We start from the raw sequence: 14,436 nt of genomic DNA, 5'->3' as shown, positions 1-14,436 counted from the left end.
TAAGGTACAGCGCCAGCATTTGCCTGGTGTGGGATACCATGGAAAACCATATTTAGAGCTGCCGAAAGTGGGGGTTCGAACCCACTATCTCCCGAATGCCAGCTTGCAGCTATGTCACTCAAACCACGCGGCCACTTGCTCGGTGCCAACTGTAAAACAGGAAACGAAAAATCGGTTTCAGGGCTGCCGAAAGTAGGTTCGAACCTACCATATCCCTAATAAAAACTTACGCTAAAGCTACACGACCCATAGTGTACAGTTATTTCGCTCCGTTCTGCAGATGGTACCAGTGCAGTTAAACCTACTTTTTGTCCTGTTGGGAATAATTGTCTAAATGCATGCTCTTGGCGGTAGTTAAAAGCGTAGGTTATTCAATTCAAATTCCAAGTCAGGTAAGTTCAGTAAAAACTGGACTTTTTATTATCTATGAAATGGCTTTAGCGCTAGTATATCGTGTTTTTGAGTTCATATACCAACTTAAATTCTTCCAATAGAATAGTTACGCAATATCGTCTGAGCATTATCTGATATTAAAATTCGTTGTTAGACTGAGAAGAAACCCTGCACAAGCAAGAGTGAAATTCTGCCAACCCAATCAGGTGTACTTTTGAGACAAGAAAACGAACCATGAGATTCATACCTGTCGGAAGAATTCCTTGAGATTATTTTTAAATAGTATATCGAAATTTATATACCACTCAATTTACAGTTGATATGAAGATATTATATGAAGGGTAAATCATACAGTGAATGTTGTAATAATAATAATAATAATAATAATAATAATAATAATAATAATAATAATAAATGCATGGCCGATGACCTTCAATGTTAGGCCCCTTTAACCAACAAGCATCATCATCATTTAAGCTGGGCTGAGTAGCTCAGACTGTAGAGCGCTCGCCTTCTGAGCGCAAGATGGCGGATTTGATCCCAGCTCAGTCCGGTGGTATGTGAAGGTACTCAAATCAGCCTCATGTCAGTTTTTTTACAATTTGTTTTACGTCACACCGACACAGATAGGTCTTATGGTGACGAAGGTATGGAAAAGGCCTAGGAATGCGAAGGAAGCGGCCGTGTCGTTAATTAAGGTACAGCCCCAGCATTTGCCTGGTGTGAAAGTGGGGAAACCACGGAAAACCATATTTAGGGCTGCCGACAGTGGGGTCCGAACCCACTATCACCCGGATGCAAGCTCACAGTTGTGCGCGCCTAACGACACGGCCTACCCACTCGGTGTCAATAATTTACCGGCATTTAATAGAACTCCTGCGGAAAAATATCCCGGCACCTCGGTGTCTCTGAAAACAGTAAAGTAGGGACGCAAAACTATTTTTTTTTTTTTTTGCTAGGGGCTTTACGTCGCACCGACACAGATAGGTCTTATGACGACGATGGGATAGGAAAGGCTTAGGAGTTGGAAGGAAGCGGCCGTGGCCTTAATTAAGGTACAGCCCCAGCATTTGCCTGGTGTGAAAATGGGAAACCACGGAAAACCATTTTCAGGGCTGCCGATAGTGGGATTCGAACCTACTATCTCCCGGATGCAAGCTCATAGCCGCGCGCCTCTACGCGCACGGCCAACTCGCCCGGTCGCAAAACTATTATTATTATTATTATTATTATTATTATTATTATGAATAATACAGGTAATAAGTGAGGAGTGTCTTTTCAAAAGGTGCTATTTCCTATTTTTTTAAATGTTCAGTATTTCGTCGACATGCATAACAGTAGTTGAATGCTATCTAATACCACGAGCACTCCACACCAGAAAGATGTTAATTCCTTAAATGTAGTACCATATCCGATCATGTGTACGTACCATGCACCATTTTATTATACGTTTACTTTTTTGCACAACTTTCTTAGGGTGGAAATAGCGTCTTTTGAACACACACACACTCCTCAAGTACGAAGTAGGCAATTAGTGTAAGTTCAAATATTGTAGAATATTATATCTACTGTCACTTGCATACACTTCAGGCAGACAATACAGAACAAAATAAATAAATAAATAAATAAATAAATAAATAAATAAATAAATAAATAAATAAATAAATAAATAAATAAATAAATAAATAAATAAATAAATAAATAACCACAATAATTAGCGTACCGTATAAGTCCTTTTAACAACCAGCCAGCCAGCCAATCAGTCTTACTTAAAGATATACAGATATGCCAGAATTTTCAGCAGCAGTAAGGTTACATTTAACGTCAGGTCAGTTTAATGACAAGGGCCTTTCGCGTTTACAGAATCGTAGACAGTGACTGGGCGTACCAGATTTGGACCTCACAGCCTCAAGAATATAAAATCGCCGGGATGAGTGGCTTAGACGTTTTAGGCGCTAGCCTTCTGGCCCCCACTTGGCAGGCTTGATCCTAGCTCAGTCCGGTGGTATTTGAAGGTGCTCAAATACGTCAGCCTCGTATTTACTTGCACGTAAAAGAACTCCTGCGGGACGAAAATCCGGCACCTCGACGTCTCCGAACACCATAAAAGTAGTTATTGGGACGTAATGCAAATAACGTCATTATTTATTGAAATTAGCTTAGTGAAATTTTACAATGAATCTGCTATTGTTAGAAAGTATGCTAATTCGGTTTTAGTACTAATTACTCATTGCGCGATACGGTACTATTTGCCTCATGTTGAGTTTATTACGAACGCGAGAAGAGCACGTCTCTAGCCCTTGAAGGGATCTCAAGCCATTGTAAGATGGCTACTCCCTCTGGAAGCGTAACAGCCACGCCATTCAATCATCGCAGAGAGGGCAAGAAAACAATAGCACACGAGCGCAGTTATGCCTTTTCCTTTCCGTTATGAAATAGCATTAGCCTGTCTGGCAGAATTAGCTTGATTGATAAACTTCCGTTAACCTAGAACATGGAGTTCCATTCTTCAACCCCTTGTAGTTCAAGACGCACGGTAGGCGGTGAAAATAAAGAACCTACCTGTTTGGTTTTACTTGCTAGTGGTTTAACGTCGTACTAACACACCGGAGGTTTTCAGCGATGCTAGGATGGGAAGGAGCTAGTGTTGGGAAGGTAGCGTCCGTGGCCCTTGAGGTACAGCCCCATCATTTTCCTGGTGTGGTAATGGGAAATCATGGTAAACCACCTTCAGAGCTACCGGCAGTGAGATTTGAACTCACCGTCTCCTGAATTCAAGCTCACAGCTACACGACCCTAACTGCACGGCCAACTCGCTCGGTTTCCTACGTGTTTTGTGTTATGACTTGGTACTTAAATTTTTTAAAAGTATTTTACGCAATCATGTTAATATGCCTCAAACCTAACCTTATTGAAGGTGTCAACTTTTGTGAACCGGGCGAGTTGGCCGTGCGGTTAGGGGCGCACAGCTTTGAGCTCGCATTCGGAAGATAGTGGGTTCGAACCCCATTGTCGGCAGCCCTGAAGATAGTTTTCCGTGGTTCCTCATTTTCACACAAGGCCTTAAGGCCACGGCCGCTTCCTTTCCACTCCTAACCCTTTCCTATACCATCGTCGCCATAAGATCTGTGTCGGTGCGACGTAAAGCCACTAGCAAACAAAATGTATTATAATACACAAGCCAACACCGCACTCGAGTTACGTGCCCGCTGCTACCGCACTCTAAAAAAAAACTTTATCTCGATGCCCACTCGCTAGCACGTAATGTGCTGACCTAGCCCTCTGCCCGGTTTTCCACGAGGCTGAGTGCTTTAGAACATTAAACAGCTTAATCATCATCACCGTAACATTTTCGGACATGGATTAATCATTAAATGTGTACCTAGAGACCCTCAAGGAACCTTAGATGTTTACAATGGAGATTGCTCACCACTTGGATATCCTGTACGTTATGGACTGTTGAAGTCCTGGTTTCAATAATGCCGTGTGGCTATTAACTAGTCTGGTGCAACGTTCGTCAGGCGGACATTCCGATGAGGATATTGTGTTAGTGTGATAGAGGCTAGTGTTGGGGACCGCAAAGTCACTCTTGTCTCCGACCCGATGGAATGAAATGTTCACGATTAAAATCCCACGACCTGACCGGGAATCAAATCCGAGGCAATACACTAACCAGTCATCTACGAAACTGGACAACATTCATGTCTTCAAATGCCCCGAGGTGGTGCACATCTTTAAGTACTCCTCTAAATGGAAATGAAGTTCTGGTACCCTTTCAGTCGCACACTAGACACCTGTCCATCTTAAGTCTCTGACAGGGATGGAAATTGAACCTGCGACTCCGAGGACGGCAGTTACTAATACTGACAGTTACCTTCGGAGTCGGCCCATGTGCTGGTTTGGAGTTTCGTCACTTGTTGTATGATATAGGCATTAGGAAACAAGCCATTAGCGGGAACAAAGAAACTACACTTACCGCATGGATTTTTCCGTATTCCTCGTCTACACAAACATTTGTGATGTGTGTTGACGATGTATGTCAATGAAATACACTCTACTGTCAAATTTCCTACTTTAATGTATTGTGAGATAGCCTACTTGAACATCATTTTTGGTACATGGAGTCGGTCAGTGCATTCTCACCCGTTATCTTAATATGGACAAGTAGGCATTTATCTTCAAAGTGTGAAAATAATCCTCCCGCACTTTTGACTTTTCTTCTAGTGATTTAATATCGCACTAACTCAGATATTTCCAGGCCCTTGTCAGGTTTTCAGAGAGTCGTCAGAGAAAAGGGCTAGAATTGGGAAGGAAGCTTCAGTGGCCTTAAACAAGGTACAGCCCCAGCTTTTGCCTGGTGTGAAAATGGGAAAACATGGAAAACCATCTTCAGGGCTGCCGACAGCGGTGTTGGCAAACTCAGCGGATTTTCCGCTAAATTTGGCGAATTTTGAAATGGAACAGGGGAAAATTTTTCCATTTATCCGACAGAGGATTTTTTGAAGGATTTTCAAACTTCTATTAACGATTTTCAGCGGTAAGAATATCACTTTTCATCGCCAGTAGAAAAAATACCGGTAATATAGAACTTGCTAGGTTATCATAGTCTAGTTAATATCGTTGTATTGAACTTACGCTGCATACAATCACTCGTTTTCTAGACCAGCTGTGGCCCACACCCTCAGTCAGAATTTGTTGCAATCGTTACTGTACTCTTGATGAGCGGGGTAGTGTTGTGTTTGATATCTTGTTTCTTTTGTCATTAGGTTCTTTTTGGTACGGTACGCCAATATGTCGAAAGGAAAGGTTGGAAAGTACACACATATTTCGTAAAGAGTGGTTAAATAATTAAACTTTACAATACAATACTAGTTGGTTGTGCTACCCAGTGATCCCAAACACGGACCGTGCATCTATTGGCAGTGCAATATAAATACGAAATTGTAGGACATTATTTCTTTCCGCACTTGTCGTAAACAATGAAAACAGTAACGAAAGTGAAAATAAATTTCGAAATTGATTTCAAAATTTCTGTTTGTGCCTTCCCGTTGTGAACCGCCAGCATGTATTTTGAAAAAGAATAGTACTGTGTGGTTTCAAATTGAACCACAGGATCTCAACCAACACGTCTGCTTCCGAAGACACGGTGCTGGGAGGAGATGATGACCTCCTGTTCTGAAACTGGCGAGTGTTGAGATAATCTCTATTAAAACAGCTGGTATATGCTATTTTGTATCAGTTTGAAATTTAGCCGAATGTAGCGGATTTTCATATAAAATTTAGCGGAGAAAAGATAGGCGGGTTGGCAACACTGGCCGACAGTGGGGTTCGAATCCACTATCTTCCGAATGCGAGCTCAAAGCTGGGCGCCCCTAACCGCACAGCCAACTCGCGCGGTTCACAAAAGTTAATGATATGTATGTATATATAAAATAAATATATAAAATATAAAATAAAACATATAAAATAACTTACCCTGACTGACTGATTAATCATCGCCGAGCCAAAACTACTGGACATAAAGGTATGACATTTTGGGGATACGTTCATATTATAATAATATTCGGTCGCTAAGAGGGTGAAAGGGGGTGAATTTTTAAAATGAGTATATCTCGAAAACTGAACAGTTTTCAGACATGAAAATTGGTATTTGGAATCTCCTTTAAAAATAAAGGAACACGTATTTTTTCGTTTTTTGAAAATGCACTTAAGGGGGTGGGGAGTGAACGGGTGTGCAAAAAGGGGGTGAATTATAACAATGAGTATATATCTCGAAAATTTAACAGTATACAGACGGAAAAATCGGTATTTGGAATCTCCTTTAAAAATGAAGAGACACGTAGTTTTTGTTTTCGGAAATTCACTTGGGGGGGGGGGGGGGGTGAACGAGTGTGAGAAAAGGGGGTGAATTATAAAAAAGTATATCTACGGTATAACTAAAATACGTGATACGTTACAGACGTGAAAACTGGTATTATGAATCTCCTTTAAAAATAAAGAATCACGTATTTTTTTGTTTTCGGGAAAACCTCTGAATGGAGGGATAAAAAGGGACTGAAAAAAGTATTGAATTATTTTATAAGGACACTTATATCTAAAAAACTGAACATGATACAGTCGTGAAAACTGGTATTTGAAATTTTCTTTATAAATAAAGAAACGCGTATTTTTGTTTTATGAAAGGTCACTTAAGCGGGGGAGTGGGTGGGGGGTGAGAAGGGGTTGAATTATTTTTATGAGGATACTTATATCTCAAAAGCTAAAGATGTTACAGTCGTGAAAATCGGTATTTTGAATCTCCTTTAAAAACAAAGAAACACATTCTCTTGTTTTCGGTATATCCACTAAAGGACGTGGGTAAAACGAAGTGAAGAATGAGTTGAATTCTTTTCATGAGGATACTTATGTATCAAATACTAAAGATGTTGCAGACGTGAAAATAGGTATTCGGAATCTGCTTTAAAAATAAAGAAATATCTGTTCTTTTGTTTTCGGAAAATCCACTAAAAGGGGTGAAAAGAATTGAAAAAGCAGGTGAATTTTTAAAATGAGTACCGGTATATGCACAGTATATATATCAAAAACTTAACATCTTACAGACGTGAAACTTGGTGTTTGGAATGTCCTTTTAAAAACAGGAACAAGTTTTATTTTTGTTTTTCGGAAAAGGCACTTAACTGGAGTGAAAAGAAGTAAAAAAAAAAAGAGTTGAAATTTTTTGAGAGGATACTTACTGTATATCTCAAAAACTGAAGATGTTACAGACATGAAACTCGGCATTTTGAATCTACTTTAAAAATAAACATGTATTTTTTATTTTTGGAAAAATCCACTTAGGTGGGGGTGGGTGTGGGGGAAGAACTGAAAATTGGGTTGAATTTGTTTATGGGGATTCTTATATCTCAAAAACTGAAGATGTTACTGACGTGGAAATAGGTATTTGGAATCTCTTTTAAAAATAAAGAAACATAGATAATTTATTTTAGGAAAATCCACCCAGGAGAACTGAAAATGGGGGTGAATTTAAAAAATGAGCATATCTACAGTATATCTCAAAGTTAACATGTTACAGATGTGAAAACTGGTATATTTTATCTTTTAAAAATAAGGAAGCATGTATTTTTATTTTCGGAAAAAAGCACTTGAGGTGGGGGCATAAAAAGGAATGAAAAGGGGGTTGAATTCTTTTTATTAGGATACTGATATCTCAAAAACTGAAGATGTTACAGGCGTGGAAATAGGTACACTATTTGGAATCGCCTTTTAAAATAAAGAACTTTCTTTTAATTTATATTTTTCGACTCGAGAGAAGACTATTTCTCACATGTCGAGTTCCATCTGTGCCTCAAAAGTGCAATACCACAAACGTGGTTTACAAAGAGTTTCTGGAGTAAATGAAATTCAATTTTTCGGCGAGAGTTTATGCCTTAGAGACTTTCAAATGTCTTAGTACAGTACCAAGGAACGAATACTTTTATCAAATTATGAAATCCACGCGAGGGAAGCCGCGGGTAACTGTTAGTAAGAGATTAGGATGTTTATTTGTTAATTATGAACTAATTTACTTATTTGTATTTGTTTATAAAAATTGTTAAATATGTTTCAAACGTTATTTGTATAATAGCATACATAAAATAATTAATTTGGATGAATCTGAAGATATTTCGAATGCAATCTATTTTATATGCCTCTAATTACGGTGCATTCATTTCAGAACTAGGGGCTGCCTGGCCGAGGCGGTAAAGGCGTGCTCGGTTCGCCCGAAAGGACGTGGGTTCGAATCCCCGTCAGGAAGTCTTAAATTTAAGAAACGAGGTTTCCACTTCCGGAGGTGCACATGACCCTGAGGTTCACTCAGCCTACACCAAAAATGAGTACCGGGTTAACTCCTGGTGGCAAAGGCGGCCGGGCGTAGAGCCAACCACTCTACCCCATGAAGTGCCGAGGTTAAGGATAGTGGAAACCTTTACATTCCACTGCTCCTAGGGCCTTCATGACCTGTATGGAGATGGCTTTGCTTTGCTTTGCATTTCAGAACTTCCCACCTTGAATAAATTTAATGTTTCTTAGTTTAGTTCTCTTGTTCTTATTGAGGGGGGAAAAACCTGAGTTTAGTTTTCGAGGGGAAGCTCAAAACCACTGACGATCGATTTTTATCTACCACTCCTAAATGCACGTGTTTCAAACAAAAAAAAAAATTAACATTTATTCAAGGAGGGAAGTAGTGAAATAATAATAATAATAATAATAATAATAATAATAATAATAATAATAATAATAATAATAATAATAATAATGCATTTAATAGATTTAAGAGAGCATTTGTGGACACTTGATTGTCTAAGTTTTTATTGCTTATAGCTGGACCTACTATATTTATGGCGGGCTTGGGGGCTAATTTTGAATTTGATTTAAAGAAGATTATTGCATTATCAACTTTAAGACAGTTAGGTTTAATTATTATTATTATTTCGTGTGGCTATTACTAGCCTGGCAGACCCTCCGACGAGGGAGGTCCGCATATGCCGTGTATGGGAGACTGCGTGTTACTGTAGTGTTAGGTGTGGTGTGTTAGTTGCAGGGATGTTCCGGGCAGTACACATACCCAACCCCAGAGCCAGGTGAACTAAGATTAAGATGGGAAACCACGATAAATCATCTAACCACCTTCAGGGCTGCCGACAGTGGGATTCGAACCCACTATCTGCCGAATGCAAGAACAGAGCTGCGCGACCCGGAACACACGGCCAATTCGCTCGGTCTATTCTAACTCGCAGTACATTAAAAATACAATTATATCACGCAAATGCTGGGGCTGTACATTAATTAAGGCCACGGCCGCTTCCTTCCCAATCCTAAACCCTTTCCCATCCTTCCGTCATTGAAAACCTTCGATGTGTTAGTGCGAAGTTAAGCAAAAACAGTAACTTACAGTTAGTTTAACATGATATGTAGGGGCTACCTGGCTAAGGTGGTAAAGGTGTGCTTGGGTCACAGGGAAGAATAATAGTTCGATCCTCTGATGGAAAGTCCAAAATTTTAGATAGGAAACTCCGCGTATGGCACTAGGGTTCACTCGGCCTACTTTAGAAATAAGCGCCAGGTTAATTCCTGAGTACACAGGGGTCTACCACGTAACGTTTTATCGTCGGTCTTGCGTCATCATGTCAGATCGGTCCTGCAGAAAGATACATGTGGACGACAAACGTGACATTTTGCTTGAACTGAACGAAGTTTGAAGAGCGTACAAAAGACTGAGCAAAACGAAAGCTTTGTGTTCGTGTTCATGCAAGACGGAAGCTTAGTCTGTCAAAAACACGCTCAGTATTACATCAGCTGCGGGTGCTACCGGATGAATATTTCCTCCCGTGTATTGCTTTAATTTACCAATTTAAACCGCAGTTCCCTTACCTGTGGCAAGTAAAATCGAACGATTGTAGTTACAGTAGTGACAGGGAGATTAAGGGTGAAGAAAAAATATTAACTAATTTCACACTGTTTATCGTAAAAGAGTTGTTGGAAGTAAAGAAGGTAAATCCATTCAGCCCTCTGCAAAATATCTTTAAAAACTTGCGCTCACATAGTCTACATAGACCTGTTTTCATTCCTGTGCGATCAAGAACTGCCTAAATAATGAATAAACAACATCCACGGCGATTCTCTTAAAAAATGAGCGTGAGCGAAGCCCGACGTGAGTTTTGCATCTGTCTTACGTGATTATTCAAGACTGACGATAAAACCTTACGTGGGTTAAGGCTGACCACAATCCCACTTTCTGTAGTGCACTAGTTACGAAATTACCTTCCAATCCTCCGGAGACTTTCATGGCCTTCACAGAGATCGCTTTATATCACGAAGTGTTCTTATGAAACTGGGTATGTTTGCATACTTCAATGTTATTTATCAACTTCGATCCTGCAGTACGTAAGAAGTGGGCGCCTAACCTACAGTACTACCCAGCCACCCCAACAACTGAATATTTCGCTTTCACGACTGCGTTGTACTGGAAATAGACTTTCAGCTTATTAGGTCGTGTCCTGTACATATAGTACATGTCGAAGAGATGTTAAGTACAGAACACCAGTCTGAGTGGCTCAGACAGTAGGCGGCTTGCCTTCCGAGATCAACTTTGTAGATACGATCGTGACTCAGCCCAATGGTACCTGAAACCAAACTAAACCCCACGGCGTAATAGCCCTGCTGCTCCTTGATCTACCAAGCGACCGTTGCTCAGCCCGTAGCCTGCAGATTAAGAGGTGACGCGTGATCAGCGCGACGAACCCTCTTGGCCGTTATTGTTGACTTTCTTGACCGGGACTGTTCTCTCGCTGGCACATAGCTCCTTAATATTTCTTTTACATTACATTTATAACTGATCTGCATCTAGGGCGCTCGCCCAGGTGGCAGATTCCCGATCAATTCTTTAACTAGTCTTTATTTTTTTACATAATGTTAAGGTAGGAAATTTATCAAACATCTCCCTTAGTAATTATTCCAATGCCTAATTTCTCTTCCTATGAATGAATACTTGCCCCAGTTAATCCTCATGAAATCTAAGTTATGATCCTTCCTACTTTTTAAAACTCCATTCAGGCGTATTTGTCTACTATTGTCATCCCATGCCATTTCTCCACTGACAGCCTGGAACATCTACCCAGCCCAAAGATTGTAATATTTTTGTAACACTGCAAGTTTTGTCTTAAATCATCCAGAACAAATCATTCTGCTTTCCTGATCTCGAATCAAGTAATCCTGGTGGGGGTCCCATACACTGGAACCATACTCTGTATAAAACATTTCCCCTAGTTTGAAGCAGAAGCGAATCTTGATTCATTGTTCGTAATATTCAGATGTCTCGACAATCAAAAAACACACGTACAAACTAACAGCTGCTAAGTAATAACTAAACCTTTAAAAGATGCATGGAAAGTGGTCTGATACTTAAGAAAGAAGATACCACTATACAGTACCACTTACTGGACACCACTATGACTTTGTATATGCACAATATTTTCAAAGTTCTGTAGTTTTTTTTAATATGTCTTGTAAATGTGACAACTGGGCGCCATATAGGTAAGATAAAAATCTATCAAAACAACTGAAATCACGTAAGCTGAGTGGACCACGCACTAGCCCTCAGATCCAGTAAAAATCCATGACCTGGCCGGGAAGCGAATCCGGGGCCTCCGGTTAAGAGTCAGGCTGGCTACCCCAGGACCGGTGGGACTCTGCATACGCCAGCCTAATACGTAATTTACAGGCACGACAAAATTCCGCCCCCTCAAAAAGCCGTAGTAGTAAGATAGTTAGTTTGAAATTATTATTATTATTATTATTATTATTATTCAGTACAGAACAAACTGGCAAACCAGACACTGGGGAAGCTGCACACACAGATCCCTGCCAACAGAACAAGAACGTCCATGGCCACTATATCTCTACGGGAGAACACCGGTGCGAAAACCAGAGTTTGTGAGCTCAGTTCTCACCAGTGTCCGCTTAGCCATTATTGTTCTCTGTTAACATTCTTCGGCATATACTACGAGTATTGGATACGACCTAATAAGCTGGAAATCGATTTGAAGTACAATGCAGTCGTGAAAGCTAAATACAGTATTCCATAGAATGGGCCATAGCGGGCGACTAGCGCACGCTCAGGTTGTGCTGACCGTATCGGTAGGCCCGTAACTAAACTTTGTTCTCTTGACAGAAAGAACTGAGGCCTCCATGTTTCATTCGAAAAAGCATCGGACGCGAAAATTCGAAGGTGGTGGGGTTTGGTTCCCACCGGTGATCTTTTTGACCAACTATGTTTTGAACTTCGGCAAGTCTGTATCTGATCTAATAAGCAGACGTCTATTTCATTTTTTTTTTAAATACAGACTAACGTAATATACTTTGCATCCAATTTATAGTGCGTCTTCGTTCATCTTTCCGTGATTACTAGTTGTCGACTGGCGGGAGTCGATCCCAGAACTCTGAATGTAGAAGAGAAACAACCACAAATTCAGCCAATTACACTGTTGGGCTATCGTTACTAGGGATTGGGTGAGTCACGCCTAGAACCGGGAGGATCGGTAGCCTACTATCAAGACCTAGCGCTGGAGTCGGTTCGCATGAGAGGAACCGGTTCTACTAGAGCCGTAAGTTTCAATTACACATCACACACTCGCTGTGAGAAGCAGGCAGTGAAAAGACAGAATGGGACCAGAGTTGGCATCATCAGATGGCACAGCTGGAAGTCGGGGCCAGCTCTTCGTACGAAGGGTCCCAAAAGCTGTGTGAAAGGAAAGTAAAACCAGAAGAAATGTAGGAGAGTAAAATAAAGGTAGTTGGAGAAAGTATAATGCCTGTTGCTCACGGTAAAATTTTCAGTCAAATTTATTGTACAATAATTTAATTTTATAAAATTTCTGTTGCTCACGGTCAAATTCAAGTTTTATAAAACATTTGGTAAAACTTTTCATAAAATAGGACATGTTCTATTCCGTAAAATTAATTTTACGAAACGAACCAATCAGCGAAGCTGACATCACGATGATGTTGGCGCTACGTCGTGAGAAGATTGTGAAGCTCGATTGTAAACAAACACTTCTTTCTAAAATGACAGGATCCGGGTGGACTAAGGAAGCTGTTAGTGTTTTACTGACGAATACCAGAAATATCCTTGTTTGTACGAAGTCAAAACACCACTTTACCACAACAGAAATGCAAGAAGAGAGGCAGAAAACACAATCGCCAAATCCCTATAGGAATGCTGGTCTTCTAACGTCAACTAATTTTCGACCAAGGACAGCAATCCTCTACCTTGTTCTCTTCTTTTGATCCAATCCTGAGCCCAGCATTTCCTTTCTTCATTTTTACCACTGTACAACATATAAGTGCAGCTAAAGCAGCAAGTTTTGCTTTGCTTGTTGGAGCCATATTCTCAAACACACTGTAAGTTGAATAGCTGATTCTTGGTTTAAAAGTGTATCGATAGATGGCACCACATACAAATCTTAGTTCAGAAGTGAGTTCATAGATGGCCATCCTGATGCTTCGACGGATTTTTTAAAATAATTTTACCGTGAGCAACACAACTTGTTTTTACCAAAATTTTATAAAAATTAATTGTACAACAAATTTTACGAAACATTTTACCGTGAGCAATAAGCATAAGAGAAGAGGCGAAGCATAGGCCTACTAAATCCAGCGGGTATTAGGATTAAATGTGAACTGTTTGACATTTAATGATCATGTTTACAAACGGAATGCAAACGTTTTCGGTGATTTGTGTATTGCTAGCTAGATTCTGGTCAATTACTCTTTTCGTTAATTTGGATAATCCATAGTTCACTAACTGAATACACGCTGCTGCTAAAATTTAAATCCTTGCATGGAAGCTTGGCTGAGCATCGGATCGTATGTGGATGTGGTCCTGTTTAAGGGTCGGATGCCCTTCCTGATGCCAACCTTAGAGGGATGCAATCACTATTACGTGTTTCTGTGGTGCTTGTTAGTGTGGCGTATTGTATGAATATGAAGAGGAGTGTGTTCGGACGAACACAAACATACAGTCCCCGAGCCAAAGGAACTAATCAGACGTGATTAAAATCCCCGACTCGGCCGGGAATCAAATTCGGGACCCTCTGAACCGAAGGACTCAACGCTGATTATTCAGCCAATGAGACGGACTGTGTTCATAGCAAATTACAAGGGAAAACGTCTCCTCTCTAGTACTTCAAGCAGAAGTTACAATCTGTTACATTTTCCTTTTAGTGGTGATTCTCACTATTTATTTAGACATTCGAGCAATAGCGGTACAAAGGACTACCTCAATTCTGCTCACAGTCCTTCAGCTGCGCGTGGTTCTCCATTGCTCTCGCGTACAGTAATACATATAAATTATTATTATATTATTATTATTATTATTACCGAGCTCGATAGCTGCAGTCGCTTAAGTGCGGCCAGTATCCAGTATTCGGGAGATAGTAGGTTCGAACGCCACTGTCGGCAGCCCTGAAAATGGTTTTCCGTGGTTTCCCATTTTCACACCAGGCA

At 40.4% G+C, this 14,436-nt stretch overlaps 1 long non-coding RNA gene across 1 annotated transcript in view; it reads right to left on the bottom strand.

The window, feature by feature from the left end:
* The window catches only part of LOC136862712 (uncharacterized), a 283,837-nt gene that overhangs the window by 365 nt on the left and 269,036 nt on the right, over positions 1–14,436 (bottom strand). The gene's annotated exons all lie outside the window — the stretch shown is intronic.

The sequence above is a fragment of the Anabrus simplex genome, chromosome 2 (assembly GCF_040414725.1).
Source record: "Anabrus simplex isolate iqAnaSimp1 chromosome 2, ASM4041472v1, whole genome shotgun sequence".
In the NCBI taxonomy this organism is placed as follows: Eukaryota; Metazoa; Arthropoda; class Insecta; order Orthoptera; family Tettigoniidae; genus Anabrus; species Anabrus simplex.
The sequence above is the reverse complement of the archived record's forward strand: the minus strand, read 5'-3'. Positions and strand labels throughout refer to the sequence as shown.